Raw genomic sequence first — 15,528 nt, 5'->3', positions numbered from 1 at the left:
AACTGCCAAACTATATTATTGTATAACTTTGAAACCACTGAGTGTCATGATCCATCCAAGTTGACACACAAACTTACTTTACCATCACAATCATAATACTTATCTGGATATAGGATTCATTTTCAGCCATTATTTTTTTAAATACTCTGCTAATTCTTTTCCTCTCTTCTCTCCTTTTGATAACCTACATGTCTGTGTGCTTAATGGCAGTGGTGGTGGTTATGTGCCATGGAGTCAATTCCGACTCATAGCGACGTATATAGGGTTTCAAAGGCTGTAAATCTATACAGGAGCAGAAATCCTCATCTTTCTTCCTTGGAACTGCAGGTAATTTCAAACTGCTTCCGTTGAGGTTAGCAGTCTGACTCATAACCACCAGAGCTCCTTTTGTGTGCTTAATGTTGATGTTATGTGCCGTGGATTCTGTTCCGACTCATAGCGACCCTGTACAGGGTTTCCGAGGCTGTAAATCTTTACGGGAGCAGAACGCCTCATGAGGAACAGCTGGTAGTTTCGAACTGCTGATCTTGCAGTTCGCAGCCCAATTCGTAACCAGTACGCTACCAGAGCTCCTTTGTGTGTGCTTAATAGCGTCACATAATTATCTTAGTCTTTGTTTCTTTGTTCGTTTATCTTCAATCTTTTTTCTTTGTACTTTTGATTGCATAATCTTTAATCATTAATTTTCAAATTTACTAAGTCCTTTTTCTGCCTGTTGAAACCTGCTACTGTGGCCCCCTTCAGTGTCTTTTGGTTGTTATTTATTTTCAGCTATTGTACTTTCAAACCCTAGAATTTTCTTTTGTTAGGTATATGCTGTTATTGTTGTTAGATGCTGTTGGATCAGTATTGACTCACAGTGACCCTAAGCACAGCATAATGAAACATTTTCTGGTCCTGTGCCATCCTCACAATTGCTACTATGTTTAAACCCAAATTACAGTCACTGAGGATCTTCCTCTGTTTTTGGTGACCTTCCACTTTACCAAGCATGATGTCCTCCAGGGACTGGTCCCTCTGGATATTGTTGTTGTTGTGATGTGCCGTGGAGTCGGTTCTGACTCATAGCGACCCTATACAGGGTTTCCGAGGCTGTAAATCTTTACGGGATCAGAAACGCCTCATCTTTCTCCTGCAGAACAGCTGGCAGTTTCGAACTGTTGACCTTGTGGTACGCAGCGATTCGTAACCACTACGCTACCAGAGCTCCTGGATAACATTTCCAAAGTACAAGATGAGCTTGCCGTCCTCACTTCTAAGGAGCCTTCTGGATGTATTTCCTCCAGGACAGATTTGTTTGTGCTTCTGGAAGCCCATAGTACTTTCAACATTCTTCATCAATATCATAATTCAAATACATAAATTCATCTGTGGTCTTGCTTATTCACTGTCCAATTTTCACATGCTTATTGTTGTTGTTGTTAAGTGCCATTGAGTCAATTCTGACCCATAGCGACCCTGGATAGGGTTTCCAAAGAGCAGCTGGTGAGCTTGAACCACCAACCTTGCAGTTCAAATGACTTTGCAGTTTGATACATTAGCCCACAATGCCACACCAGGACTCCTTATTGTTGTTGTTAGGTGCCTTCGCTTCAGTGCTGACTCATAGCGACCCTACATACAACAGAACAAAACACTGCCCAGTCCTGGGCCAATCTCACAACTTTTGCCATGCTTGAGTCCATCGATGCTGCCACTTTGCCAATCCATCTTGCTGAGGGCCTTCCTCTTTTTCTCTGACCCTCCACCTTACCAAACATTTTTATGCATTGTGCATAAATGTTTCTAAAAATAATCTAATAAAATTCAGGAACCCTTAAATAATAGTCCAGACATTAGTGTTTAACATGTTTTCTAACAACCCCACCTCTGCCCCCATGCTCACACAAACCCAGGGGGAAGCTCCTAGTCATCTCCATTCTTGATTCTCTTCAACCTTCAAGAGTATCTATGGTTTCTCCAATATTTTTGCCTAATCCATGAGTCCCTTCTTAATTACCTTTCCATCATAAACTGTATTGTTTTTTTTTTTAGAGTACCCTTAGTTTTGAACATCTCCATGCTGTAATACAAGTTGTTGCTGTTGTTGTTAGGTTCCATTGAATCGGTACTGACTCATAGTGACCCTCTGCAAAGCAGAACTAAACACTTTCCGATCCTGGACCAACCTCACTATTGTTGCCACGCTTGAGTCCATCAATGTCCACTTGGCCAATCCATCTCATTGGGGGTCTTCCTCTTTTTCTCTGACCCTCCACCTTACCAAACATGATATCCTTCTCCAGTGACTGGTCCCTCTTGACAATATGTCCAAAGTATGAGAGACAAAGTTTGGCCATCTTGGCCTCCAAGGAGCATTCTGGTAAACTTTGTTTATTTGGGAAAACATTAGGAGCTATGTGTTGTGTGATATGCTTCTTCCTTTTAAGCAAAATATCTGAAGCAAAACTCTAAAGTTGAGGTTGGAGACAATGACAAGTTTCTCTCTCTGTGGCAGTACCACTTCAAGATCTGAGAACTAAGTGGAGGGTGAGGACAATAGCCTTAAGTTTTTATCCCCTGACTTGGAACCACTACCTTATCAGCCATGGCAAAGGTGATCAGAGCCCAAGTATTCTCAGTGGCACCATATCCAAGAAAGCAGTTATAGTCTATGAATGAAGGCTGGGCAGAAGGCTCAGCCCCACCTATTGACTGTACTTGCTTAGAACTTAGCCTCATCAGTATGCAGTTGGTGATATTATGAGAATTGCTAACATCCAACTCTGCTCCACCCAATTAGAAAGTTCTCTGGAAGCTGGAGTTACAAGTAGGCTTGTGTTCTCTCTTAATTACCAAATTATAACTCACCAACAAGCATTTATTTCAGTCACAGGCACTACAATATTTACCAATTTACTATCTATACAGCCAGTTTTTTAAATTCAAATTTGCAACATTAACTTCAATCTTCACACAACAGAGATAGCAATCTCTAAAAATGTAAATGAATTATAATTTACTTAACTGGATGGAAGTTCAACAATTTTTTTTCTTCATTTCAGTTTCCTTATTATGCCTCTTCTGATAAGTAATACTCTCATAAGGCATTGTATGTTATTAATTATGTGAATGGTGTTGTTATGTACCATGGAGTTGGTTCTGACTCACAGCGACCCTGTACAGGGTTTACAAATAGGCATATTATAATAGTCCACAGTATTCCACTATTATACATTTTAATACATTAGGTATTTTTTTATATAAACATTATCATAATGCAACTGGAATTATAATGAATGCATAAAAAATGACACATAATTGTCTTAACACTCCATTAGCATTAGCTAAATAACCCCACAGAATTCTGATTGGTTAGGTATCTGAACCAACAGAAATTCATAAATTGTGAAACAGACCTTTAGAAGTATCTGTCATATCTATTCCTTTCTACTCTAAAATAATTTTTTTTTCATATGATTCATATCTCCATCAGAACCTTACTTTCCTTCTTCATGATTCCATGACATATGTATATTCAAATGATTGGTGGTGCTGGTAAGTGGTGATGTGCCGTGGAGTCAGTTCCAACTCATAGAGATCCTATTTAGGGTTTCTGAGGCTGTAAATCATTATGGGAGCAGAAAGCCTCATCTTTCTCCTGCAGAACCACTGGTAGTTTCGAACTGCTGACCTTGAGATTAGCAGTCCAACTTATAACCACTATGCTACCAGAGCTCCTATTAGCCACCGTTTAATGTTTGTCATTTTGTCAAAATGTAGTGGCTTGTATGTTGCTGTAATTCTGATATTTTAAAAACTAGCAGGGTCACCCACGGTGGATAGGTTTTAGGTTTTTCTAGGAATAAAGGACAAAACGCATGAACTTACAAAAGCAAGAAGTAGCTTTGCACCTTATGAAAATGAAAAATACTTCAACATCAATGTGGCAAATATTAGAAGCAAAGAAGGGGTGAAATTGATTCTTGACCACTATGCCAAGAAATTTGAATAGTATCCTGGAAGTTTGAAAAAATAATGAATATTTTCATTAAATGAATCTTTCTTTTCTATGTTTTTTAATTTTTAATTCTCCTTTAAATATTACTATAAACTTTACAGTTTGAAATAGCACACATTATCTCACAGTTCTGGTGGGTCAGTGATTGTAATTTGCTTTTGTATATATCTACTACTTCAGAGTCTTTCCCAAACCACAGTCATAGTTTTGGCCAATGGTAGGATTCCTTATGTAAGTTCAAATGAGGGAGTCTACAAGTTCACTAAATGGTTGAGAGAATCCTTTTGGGTTGTTGGACTGACAGCTTAAATTCCTAACTGGCTATTGACCAGAGGCTGCCCTGTAGGTCTCCCCAACAGAGTAACTTGCTTCATAAAATCTAACTAAGAAAAAAATCTGCTAGCAAGTTGGCAGTCAGTATCTCTTACAATCTAAGTAGAAATATTCTATTGATTATAGGAAAAGAAAGTTACTCAAGTTGGTAAGAATACCTGTGAGTAGGATCATTAGGTGCTATCTCAGAAGAATTTACCAAACTATGCATGTAACAAATATGAATTAAGTGTCTATTCTACTTCAAACATGATTTTTAGGTATGGAAATAAACTGGTATATAAGACTGCTCATGTGCCTTGCTTCAATCATCTTAGTCTCCAGTAGAAGTCATATGTCACATTTATGTCTTAAAAGTGATTTTTCTGGGCAGAAAGAAAGATGAATTAAAGGGAGATATGGTATGAGGCTTAGAAATCAATTGGAAACACATAGTACATAATCTACACATGGAAAAAAGTTGGGTGAAATTGAGAACATGGTCTAAGAAAACTCCAAGCCTTTTTACTTGGAAAATTAGTATCACTTACCAAATAGGAACTATCTCACGAAAGCCAGTTATGGAGTAAAAATGATGGATCATTTGAACTTAATTTGAAGTATGTATATTTCAAAGTGGAAAAGACCAAAGAGGCAACTGTCTTCACAGTGGATGTTCATCCTAAAGATGGCAGTTAGAACCCACCCAGATGTTCAACGGGAGAAATGTCTAGAGATTTGCTTCAGTAAAAGTTGGTGGTGGTGATGGCTGTGTGTCGTGGAGTTGGTTCCCTCATAGTGACCCTGTAAAGGGTTTCCAAGGCTGTAAATCTTTATAGGAGCAGAACGTCTCATCTTTTTCCCGCGGAGCCGCTGGTAGTTTCGAACTGCTGACCTTGTGGTTCGCAGCCCATTTTGTAACCAAAAGATGAGGCTTTCTGCTCCCGTAAGATTTACAGCCTCGGAAACCCTGTACAGGGTCGCTATGAGTCGGAACCAACTCCACGACACATAACAACAACAACAACACAAGCTACCAGAGTAAAAGTTATAGCCTAGAAAATCCTATGGTATAATTCTATTGTCTCATGGGGTCACTGTTACTCAAAAGTGACTTGCAACTCCTAGTAGCAGCTTAAATACATTCTTAAAGTTATATCATATAATAATTTATCTCTCCTAAGTCCAAACAAATTTTATTAACATTAATTTTTATAAAGTAAGTCCTGTTTTAGTGTTGTAGGTTAACCCCTGGATAGCTAACTGTAAGTTCAGTGCTTCAAACCCACCAGTCATTCATCAGTAACCCCATATAAGTTCACTGTGAGTCAGAACTGATGCACAGCACTTAACATCTTTATAAAGACTATGTTGGCTTCCATCTTAATTTTTCCTTTCAGCTTTTGTTCCTACACTACTTTCCTCTCTATCCCACACTCATAATTGGACCTACACTAATGGACTAAATGGGAGCACAGTGGCTCTGTAGGATTAAACACTGGACTGCAAACCACAAGGTCTGTGGTTCTAGCCCACAGCTACTCCACTGGAAAAAGATGAGGTTTTCTGCTTTCACAAAGATTTACAGTGTTGGAAATGCCTTGGTAGTAGTGGTGTACTTTAAAGTTGGCTCCCACTCAGAGTGACCTTGAATTATAAGGTTTCTGAGGTTGTAAATCTTTACAGAAGCAGAAAGTCTCACCTTTCTCCCACAGAGTGCCTGGTAGATTTGAACGGCTCACCTTGTGGTTAGCAGCTCAATTAATAAACCATTGTGCTAACAGTGTTCCTTTGGAAACCCCCGTACTCCAATACAAGGTTGCTATGAGTCAAAACAAACTCAATGGCACATAACAACAAAACAACAATGGACTTAATACATGTCTTATCCATACTTTGCTATAAACTCTGGTAGCACAATGGTTAAGCATTCAAACCCATCAGATGTTCTCTGGGAGAAAATACCTCCTCGTCTTCTGCTCCCATAAAAATTACTGTCTAGGAAAACCTATGGAGAAATCATATAGAGTCATATAGGTTCTAAATGATTTGGAATCAACTGAAAAGCACACAACAACATTGACAACAATATAATTTCCACAATTAATTTGAATAAAAATCTACGTATATGCATAATATGATCTCACATACATGAATTTTCCATCTATCCTTTGAAATATAATTTTGCTTTTAGAGTGTGTCTATTTAAGTGTATATGGGTAGTATCACAGTTGTCCCATTTTATCTCTCTTACATAACTTTTTTCGTTTAGTAATATAGGATGCTTCCATATATGTATACCTAGGTTATTGGTTCTGAGGACTGCATAAGTTTTCATGAAATATATACATTTTATTTTTATCCTGGTGTAAGGGTGTGGCACTGCAGGATAATATACTGGACTGCAAAGTTTGAACTGTAAGGTCAGTGGTTCAAACAAACCAGCTGCTCCTCTGAAAGTCTATTTGAGTCAGGACTGAATCAACACGTAACAAGTAAGGGACTAAGGAACCCTGGTGGCACTGTAGGATAAGCACTGGACTGCTAGTCACAAGGTTGTCTGTTCACATCCACCAGATGCTCCAAGACAGAAAAATGCTGTTTCTGCTCCTATAAACGTTTCTAGCCTTGAAAACCCTATACAGTGTCTACATGAGTGGGAATTGACTTGAGGGCAGTGAGTCTGATTTTGGTTTGAGAGCTCTGGTAGTGTAGTTGTTATGAGTTGGGCTGCTAATCTCAAGGTCAGCAGTTTGAAACTACCAGTGGTTCTGTGGGAGAAAGATGAGGCTTCCTGCTTCCATAAAGATTTACAGCCTTAGAAACCCTATCAGGGTCACTATGGGTCCAAATTTTTACTCCACAGCACTTAAGAATAACAACAATAAACTAGTATTTGAATCTGTTGTTAGCACTTAACAACAGAGGGGATAGCACCCTGTGAGGATATATCTACAAACAAAGGAATGCAAAAGGCTGCTATAGCTAAAAGAGATAAAGAATGACCTTCCCCTAGAACAAATGGGCCACAAAAGTTGTGAGCTATTTCATTTGTGTTTATTAAGACTCTTGATGTGGCACTACAGCTGAGTTGGTTCCCCCTCATAGAGACCCTTTACACAAAGAACAAAACCCTGCTGGTCCTGAGTCCACTGTATCAGTACATCTCATTGGGTCTATTTCTTTTTACTGACCCTTGACTTTACCAAGCATGATGTCCTCCTCCAGGGAGTGGTCCTTCCTGACAATGTGTACAAGTGATAAGAAACAAAGTCTTACCATTTTTGCTTCTAAGGATAATTCTGGTTGCAATTCTTCCAAGAGAGATTTGTTTGTTCTTCTAGAAGTCCGTGCTACTGTCAATATTTTCACCAACTCCATAATTCAAATGCACCTATTCAATATAGTTCAAATGCCTCAAATGTATCAGTCTTCAGTACAATATTTGAATCTAGCTCCTTGTTGATTCAAAATTTTAGTGAATACCTTAGATAAGACTCATGGTGGATATTTCTGAGAGGGTTACTAAGTACTTTGAAACAGTATTGCTGGTTTGTAGTGTGTTGTTATTGTTAAGTGTTGTTTAGTTGGGTACAACTCATAGCAACCCTGTATAGGGTTTCCAGGAAGTGACTGGTGGGTTTGAACAGTAAACCTTGTGGTTAGTGTTGTTGTTTTTAAGTGCTGTCAAGTCAACTCTGACCCATAGTGACCCTGTATAGGGTTTCCAAGGAGCAGTTGGTGAGCTTGAACTGCCAACCTTGATGTTCAAACAGCTTTAGGGTAAACCAATAGGAAGAGATATGTACACACACACACACACACACACACACACACAACAGGGGAGGTGGCACCCAGTAAGGATTCATCTACAAACAAAGGAATGCAAAGGGCTACCATAAACTGAAAGAGATAAGGAATGAGCTCCAAGAACAAACAGAAGATAGCCCCGCCTATGCACTGAATTCAAATTCCAGGCCACAAAAAGTTGTGAGACATTTAATTTCTGCTTATTAGGCCACCTGGTGTGGCACTGTAGGAAACACACAGGAGCACAAATTTGGCTTAAAGGACAAGGTCTGAAATTCAAAAGTACCAGCCGCTTTTCAGAAACCCTAACTGGATTGCTATGAGTTGGCAACTGGATTACACTTAACAACAACAACAATCTGTGATATTTCTGTTAAAGCAGCATTAGGAAACTAAGGATCCTGATGTGGTGCTGTAGGATAAGCACTGGACTGCTAACTGCAAGGTCCACAGTTCAAATTCTCCAACTGCTCCTTGGAAACCCAATACAGGGTTGTTATGAGTTAGAAATGATTGGATAGCACTCAACAACTGCAACAGTCAAATAAGATAATCACTGTAACATTGCCTTATGGTTTTTTCCTTTAATATTTACTAAATGCATATGTACAAATATATGTATCGGAAAGTTGATTGTTTCAACTTTATAGTTTCTAACTTAGTCCACAGCATATTTTCAGAATGAATATTATTTCCAAATATAAATAAATATATATATGTTGTTGTTATGTGCTGGGGAGTCAGTTCCAACTCACAGGGACCCTGTACAGGGTTTCTGAGGCTGTAAATCTTTACAGGAACAAAAAGCCTCACTTTTCTCCCGTGGAACAGCTGATAGTTTTGAACTGCTGACCGTGAGATTAGCAGCCCTATTCGTAACCACTACGCTACCAGAGCTCTCTCTCTCTTTTAATATATATTTGAAAATCTTTGTGAAATAATGAGATTCGACTTCTGAACTTTTTGTTTGAGCACTAAGTGTACAGATTCTAATATGTCAGAGAGGATACCTTGGAGGCAATTTGGCTCATATAATTATCAAATATCTTTCTTATCTTGACCTAAAATTTGCACTTGATCTTGTTAGTAGCCTCTCTACATCGATTTGCCTTAGAAGCATTTATTCCCAAGGTGGTTGTTGCTATATAGGATTCCTAACAGTTTAGTGCCCCCAGGGCCAATTGCTAACAGAGTCAAGTGTTTCATTCAGTGGCACAGGTCACTATATAAGGACAACAGTTCACAAAAAAATGACCTTGCTGTGTTTGCTCTTAATAAAGTAACAACTTTTGGTTATCATGTTTTGTGTTCCCATTGGCAGTTAAGTTTATTATAGTTGCATAAAATGACCTTGTGATGAGTCATAGAAATTCCTTGTTAAAGTAAGGCAAATTGAGTATGTTATTGTTGTCATATATGATAAATTTTGTGGTTGGAAAAATATTTTTAGTATGTGTTTCTTTTAAAAATGTATTGAGATTTGTTGCTCAATATTTTGAGTCTTGAGGTATGATTGTTGTTGTTGTTGTTAAGTGCCATTGAGTCGGTTCCGACCCATAGCGACCCTGTACAGGGTTTCCGAGGGTGTAAATCTTTACGGGAGTAGAAAGCCTCATCTTTCTCCCGCGGAGCGGCTGGTAGTTTCGAACCGCTGACCTTAAGGTTCGCAGCCCGATTCGTAACCACTACGCTACCAGAGCTATGATAGAGGACATCAAACAAGAAATTAGTTTACATTCCATCAAAGAAAATATTGTTGTTGTTGTTTATATGTGCCATCGAGTCGGTTCCGACCCATAGCGACCCTGTATAGGGTTTCCGAGGGTGTTTACTGAACAATAAATTAAATGTATTGTATTAGAAACCCATCCCACTGCCATTAAGTCCTGTCTCACAGCAACCTTTTAGGACAAAGTGGAACTGCCCCTTTGTGTTTCCAATACTGTAAATCTTTCAGGGCTGTAAATCAGAGTGGCTGGCTGATGGGATTCAACTGCTGACTTTGCAGTTGGCAAACTGCAACATAAACCACTGTGTCAAAAACTAGGGGTCTTTGTATTATAAGATTATATACTTAATTTTTAAAAATAATTTAACTTGAAATCTTATTTTTTCACTTATAATAATTTGACTGCTAACCAAAAGGTCTAGTAGTGTAGTGGGCTATGCATTGGACTGCTAAACGCAGGTCAGTAGTTTGAATCCACCAGCCTCTGCATGGGAGAAAGATGAGTCTTTCTGCTCCTGTAAAGATTTATAGCCTCGGAAATCCTATACAGGGTCGCTATAAGATGGAACCTGCTCAACTGCACATAGCAACAACCAAAAGGTTGGCAGTTCATACCAAGCAACAGCTCATCAGAAACCCAATAGAGAATCGCTATAAATTGCAAATGTTTTTGATGACAATGAACAACACTGATGATATGGAGAATTCTATGTACATTGCAGGAATTATTTGCTTGTGATTTTCTCACAAAATTTAAGATAAGGGAAATACTTTTAACAATTTAGAAAAAATAACATTTTCTTTATTATGAATTAACATAAATACTTTTCAAATAATGAAGCTTGGTAATTTGACTAATTGGAAAAGGTTGAACAAATTAATTTGTCCTACTTTTGCAAATATATGAGTCGTTGTTAAGTGTCGTCAAGTCAGTTCCAACCCATAGCAACCCTGTACAGTGTTTCCGAGGAGCATCTGGTGAGCTTGAACCACTGACGTTGCAGTTCAAACAACCTTGCAATCCAGCACATTAATCCACAGCGCCATAACAGTCTTCCTGTAATATATAGTTGTTGTTGCTGTTAGGTGCCATTGAGTCAGTACCAACTCATGGCGACCCTATGTACAACAGAACAAAACACTGTCTGGTCCTGGGCCAACCTCACAATTGTTGCCACGTTTGAGCCCATTGATGCTGCCACTTGGCCAATCCATTTCCCTGGAGATCTCCCTCTTTTTCTCTGACCCTCCACCTTACCAAACATGATATCCTTCTCCAGCGAATGGACCCTCCTGACAAGATGTCTAAAGTATGAGAGATGAAGTTTGGCCATCCTGGCTTCCAAGGAGAACTCTGGCTGTACTTCTTCCAAAATGGATCTATTGGTTCTTTTGGCAGCCCATGGGCTTTCAATATTCTCCTCTAACACCATAACTCAAAACCATCAATTCTTCTATGGCCTTCCTTATTCACTGTCCAGCTTTTGCATTCATATGAGGTTATTGAAAATACCATGGCTTGAGTAAGGCACACCTTAGTTTTCAAGCTGACATCTTTGCTCTTTAAAAAGGTCTTGAGCAGCAGATTTGCCTAATGCAATATGTGATTTCTTGGCTGCTGCTTCCATGAGTGTTGATAGTTGATCCAAGAAGAATGAAGTCCTTGACAATTTCGGTCTTTTCTCCATTGATAAGAATGTTGTTTATGGGTCCAGTAGTGAAAATTTTTGTTTTCTTTACATTGAGATGCAATCCATACTGAAGGCTGCGCTCTATGATCTTCATCAGTAAGTATTTTAAGTCCTCTTCATTTTCAGCAAGCAAGGTTGTATCATCTGCATATCACAGGTTATTAATGAGTCTTCCTCCAATCCTGATGCCACGTTTTTCTTCATATAACCCAGCTTCTCAGATTATTTGCTCAGAATACAGGTTGAATAAGTATGGTGAAAGTATACAACCCTGTTGTACACCTTTCTTAATTTTAAAACATTCAGTGTCCTCATGTTTTGTTCAAACAACTGTCTCTTGGTCCAGGTCCAGATTCCTCATGAGCAAAATTAAGTGTTCAGGAATGCGCATAATTTGCAATATTGTCCATAGCTTGTCATGATCCATACAATCGAAAGCCTTTGTGTAGTCAATAAAGCACAGGTATTTTCTGCTTTCAGCCAAGATCCATCGGAAATCAGTAGTGATATCCCTCATTCAACATCCTCTTCTGAATCCATCTTGAACCTCTGGAAGTTCTCTGTAATGTATGCTTGCAGCCGTTTCTGTATTACCTTTAGTAAAAGTTTACTCACATGGGGTAGTATATATTAAATAAAGGAAAATTTATGTGAGTCTTCAGAAAAAAGAAATTCAACATTAATTAGAAAGAGAAATTTTAATTACCTGAAGTGTAAGATGGCCCAAAACAGGAAACAGAAGGTGCCATTTTGAGGGAGCCTATTGGATAGAGTGCACCTTGAGGACTAAGGTGCACCTGACCCAAGCCATGGTATTTTCAGTAACCTCATATGAATGTGAAAACTGGACAGTGAGTAAGGAAGACCATAGGAGAATTGATGGTTTTGAGTTATGGTGTTGGAGGAGAATATTGAAAGTGCCATGGGCTGCCAAAGGAACCAATAGATCCATTTTGGAAGAAGTGCAGCCAGAGTTCTCCTTGGAGGCCAGGATGGCCAAACTTCGTCTCTCATTCTTCAGACATATTGTCAGCAAGAACAAGTTGCTGGAGAAGGATATCATGTTTGGTAAGATGGAGGGTCAGTGAAAAAGAGGAAGACTCCCAAAGAGATGGATTGGTCAAGTGGCAGCATCGATGGTCTCAAGCGTAGCCACAGGAGTGAGATTGGCCCAGGATCGGGCAGTGTTTCGTTATGCTGTGCATAAGGTCACTATGATTCGGTACCAACTTGATGACACCTAACAATAACAACAACAACAATTGGATAGAGTACTGGTGTGGTACTATGGGTTAATGTGTTAGACTGCAAAGCCGTTTGAACTGCAAGGTCTGGGATTCAAGCTTACCAGCTGCTCCTTGGAAACCTTATACAGGGTCGCTATGGGTCGGGATCAACTGGATGGCAGTTAACAACAACAACAATATCATTAGACACTGGGTTTCTAAATGTCGGAACAGACTCGATTGTACTTAACAACAACATTAGCTGCTGGTATGGGACTGTGGGTTGATATGCTAGAATGCAAAGTCAGTTTAAACTGTAAGGTCAGAGGTTCAAGATTACCAGTCGTTCTTCAGAAACCCTATATATGGTTGCTATGGGTTGTAACCAACTCCACATCACTTAACAACAACAAATGACCCATAATTTTAAAGACCGAATTGTGGATCAAGCTTCCCTTTGGGATCTTAGCACTAGAGTAAGTCTATTAGTTTCCTGTGGTTGCTAGAATAAAGGAAATACACATTTCTCTCACAATTCTGGAGTTCAAAAGTAAAAAAAAAAAAAAAAAAAGTCTTATTGGGGCTGTATTCCTTCTAGAGGAGCAAGAAAATAATCTCTTTTTTGCCTTTCCCAGAAAAATTTGGATTTGGGCCACATCTTTCCAAATTCTGCCTCTATATCCCTCAGTTTCCATAGTCAAATCTCCATTCCAGGAGATGTCACTCATGTCAGTCTTACTGTTCTTGCTATTACAATGGCCTTTGCATTTTACTTATTCAAATGAAGCTGATGATATCATTTGTATTAGTTACCTATTGCTGCTGTAATAAATTACCAACAATTTAGTGATTCAAGCAACACAAATTGATGATCCTACAATTCCTGAAGTGAAAATTCAACTTTTTCAGCACATTTGCTTTTGAGTGCAGGAATCAACTCCAGGAGGATTTTATCTCAAAATCCTTCTGACGTAGGAAAAGCCATAGAGGAAACTTCAATGTGGGACTTGAACTGTGAGAGCAGTCCTCATGACAAAATCTATGGTGCATAAGTCAATGTTCAAAAGGATCCAAAAATGGGATTAATCAAGCTATGTATTAGTGAAGAGTTTCAAAGTACATTGACATAACAAGTGGAAAATCCACATCTGGAAAATAAGGAGCATTCATAAGAATACTAAAACTAGAAGGATATAGCGTATAACTATGTACAACTCCTGCCTCTGCAGATCAAATACAAATTAGATACTAAAACACAAAGTGGACCAAAATAATAAGAACTAGAAACATAAGAAAGAAATTGAATTACTAAAAAAAAAGAAAAAAAAAGTAAGACTAAATTAGTTCTCATTTACTAGGAAACGAAGACTAAAACAGAAGATCCAGTCACAAGTGATCAGGAATGAAAGTAACATCTAGGACTTTGACATGTGTCAATTTGCTGTTCCTCCAACAAATTCCAGGATGATTTAATATAGAATGTGCAGGGCTGCCAGCATAGCTGTCATAGTTAGAAGAAACAACTCATGAAATCATTTCATAGTAGTGTGTGCTTTCTTTCACAATAGAGAAAAACAATTGAGATTTATCAAATAACGATTAAAATGAAGCAAATCAAACTTTATGTATGGCTAGCAATTAGGTTAGAACAAAAGTAGAATAAAAGTAATGAGTTCTTGGCAGAGCAATGTAAATTAATCTGAGAGAAAATAATCATAATAAGCATCAAAATGGATATAATCATTAAATACACTAAAATGCATTAACCTGATATCATTCTGATAAATTGGCCATTTTACATCATTGAAAAAGCTTGGTAAATAAAAGGAAATGATCACTAAAATTATCCCATTAAAGAAGACTATAATGAGATTTGGTAACAAAAACTTGATGATTATCAATCAGATTCCTTAATTTAGAAATTGATAAGGTAGTTAATGTGGTCAATGATGCTGTAAGACTGTAACCTCCTTGAGGCCATGCTAGTAAATAATTTTGCATTGTATCATTGAGCACAGTCTTTTGTGAATAGATTTAATCAGCAGTGCTTGAGTGAATAAATGTTAGGCGTTTCCGTTGGATCATTATTTCTTCTCTGCAATAGGTCAAAAATCATGGAAGAAATGTTGGGGAAAGATCAATGAAAGAGGAAGGAAAATAAATTTTATAAAAATGTAGCTAAGTCACAATATGGCTAAGAGCCGAGAAAAGTTATGGTCATTTAATATCAGATGATAGAAATTATGTTGGATAACGAATGATAGATTTCTGCAAGACAAATGATTTTTTTATTTCAAATACCTTCTTTAGACAGCATAAGAGATGACTATACACATGGACCGCACCAGATGGAACACAAAGAAATCAAATTGACTACATCTGTGGAAAGAAAAGATAGAAACGCTCCATATCATCAGTGAAAACAAGGCCAGGGGAAGACTGTGGAATAGACCATCAATTACTCATACACAAATTCAAACTGAAGCTGAAGAAAATGAAAACAACTCCACGAGAGCCAAAATATGACCTTTAATTTATCCCACCTGAATTTAGAGATCATCTGAAGAACAGCTTTGATGCATTAAACACTAAAGACCAAAGACCAGAAGAGTTGTGGGATGATATCAAGAACATCATACACGAAGAGAGCAAAAAGTCATTAAGAAGACAAGAAAGAAGGAAAAGCTCAAAATGGATGTCAGAAGAGACTGAAACTTGCTCTCCAGCATAGAGAAGCTAAAGCAAATAGAAGAATTGAAG

Source organism: Chrysochloris asiatica, unplaced genomic scaffold (assembly GCF_000296735.1).
Source record: "Chrysochloris asiatica unplaced genomic scaffold, ChrAsi1.0 scaffold00022, whole genome shotgun sequence".
Taxonomy (NCBI): domain Eukaryota; kingdom Metazoa; phylum Chordata; class Mammalia; order Afrosoricida; family Chrysochloridae; genus Chrysochloris; species Chrysochloris asiatica.
The sequence above is the reverse complement of the archived record's forward strand: the minus strand, read 5'-3'. Positions refer to the sequence as shown.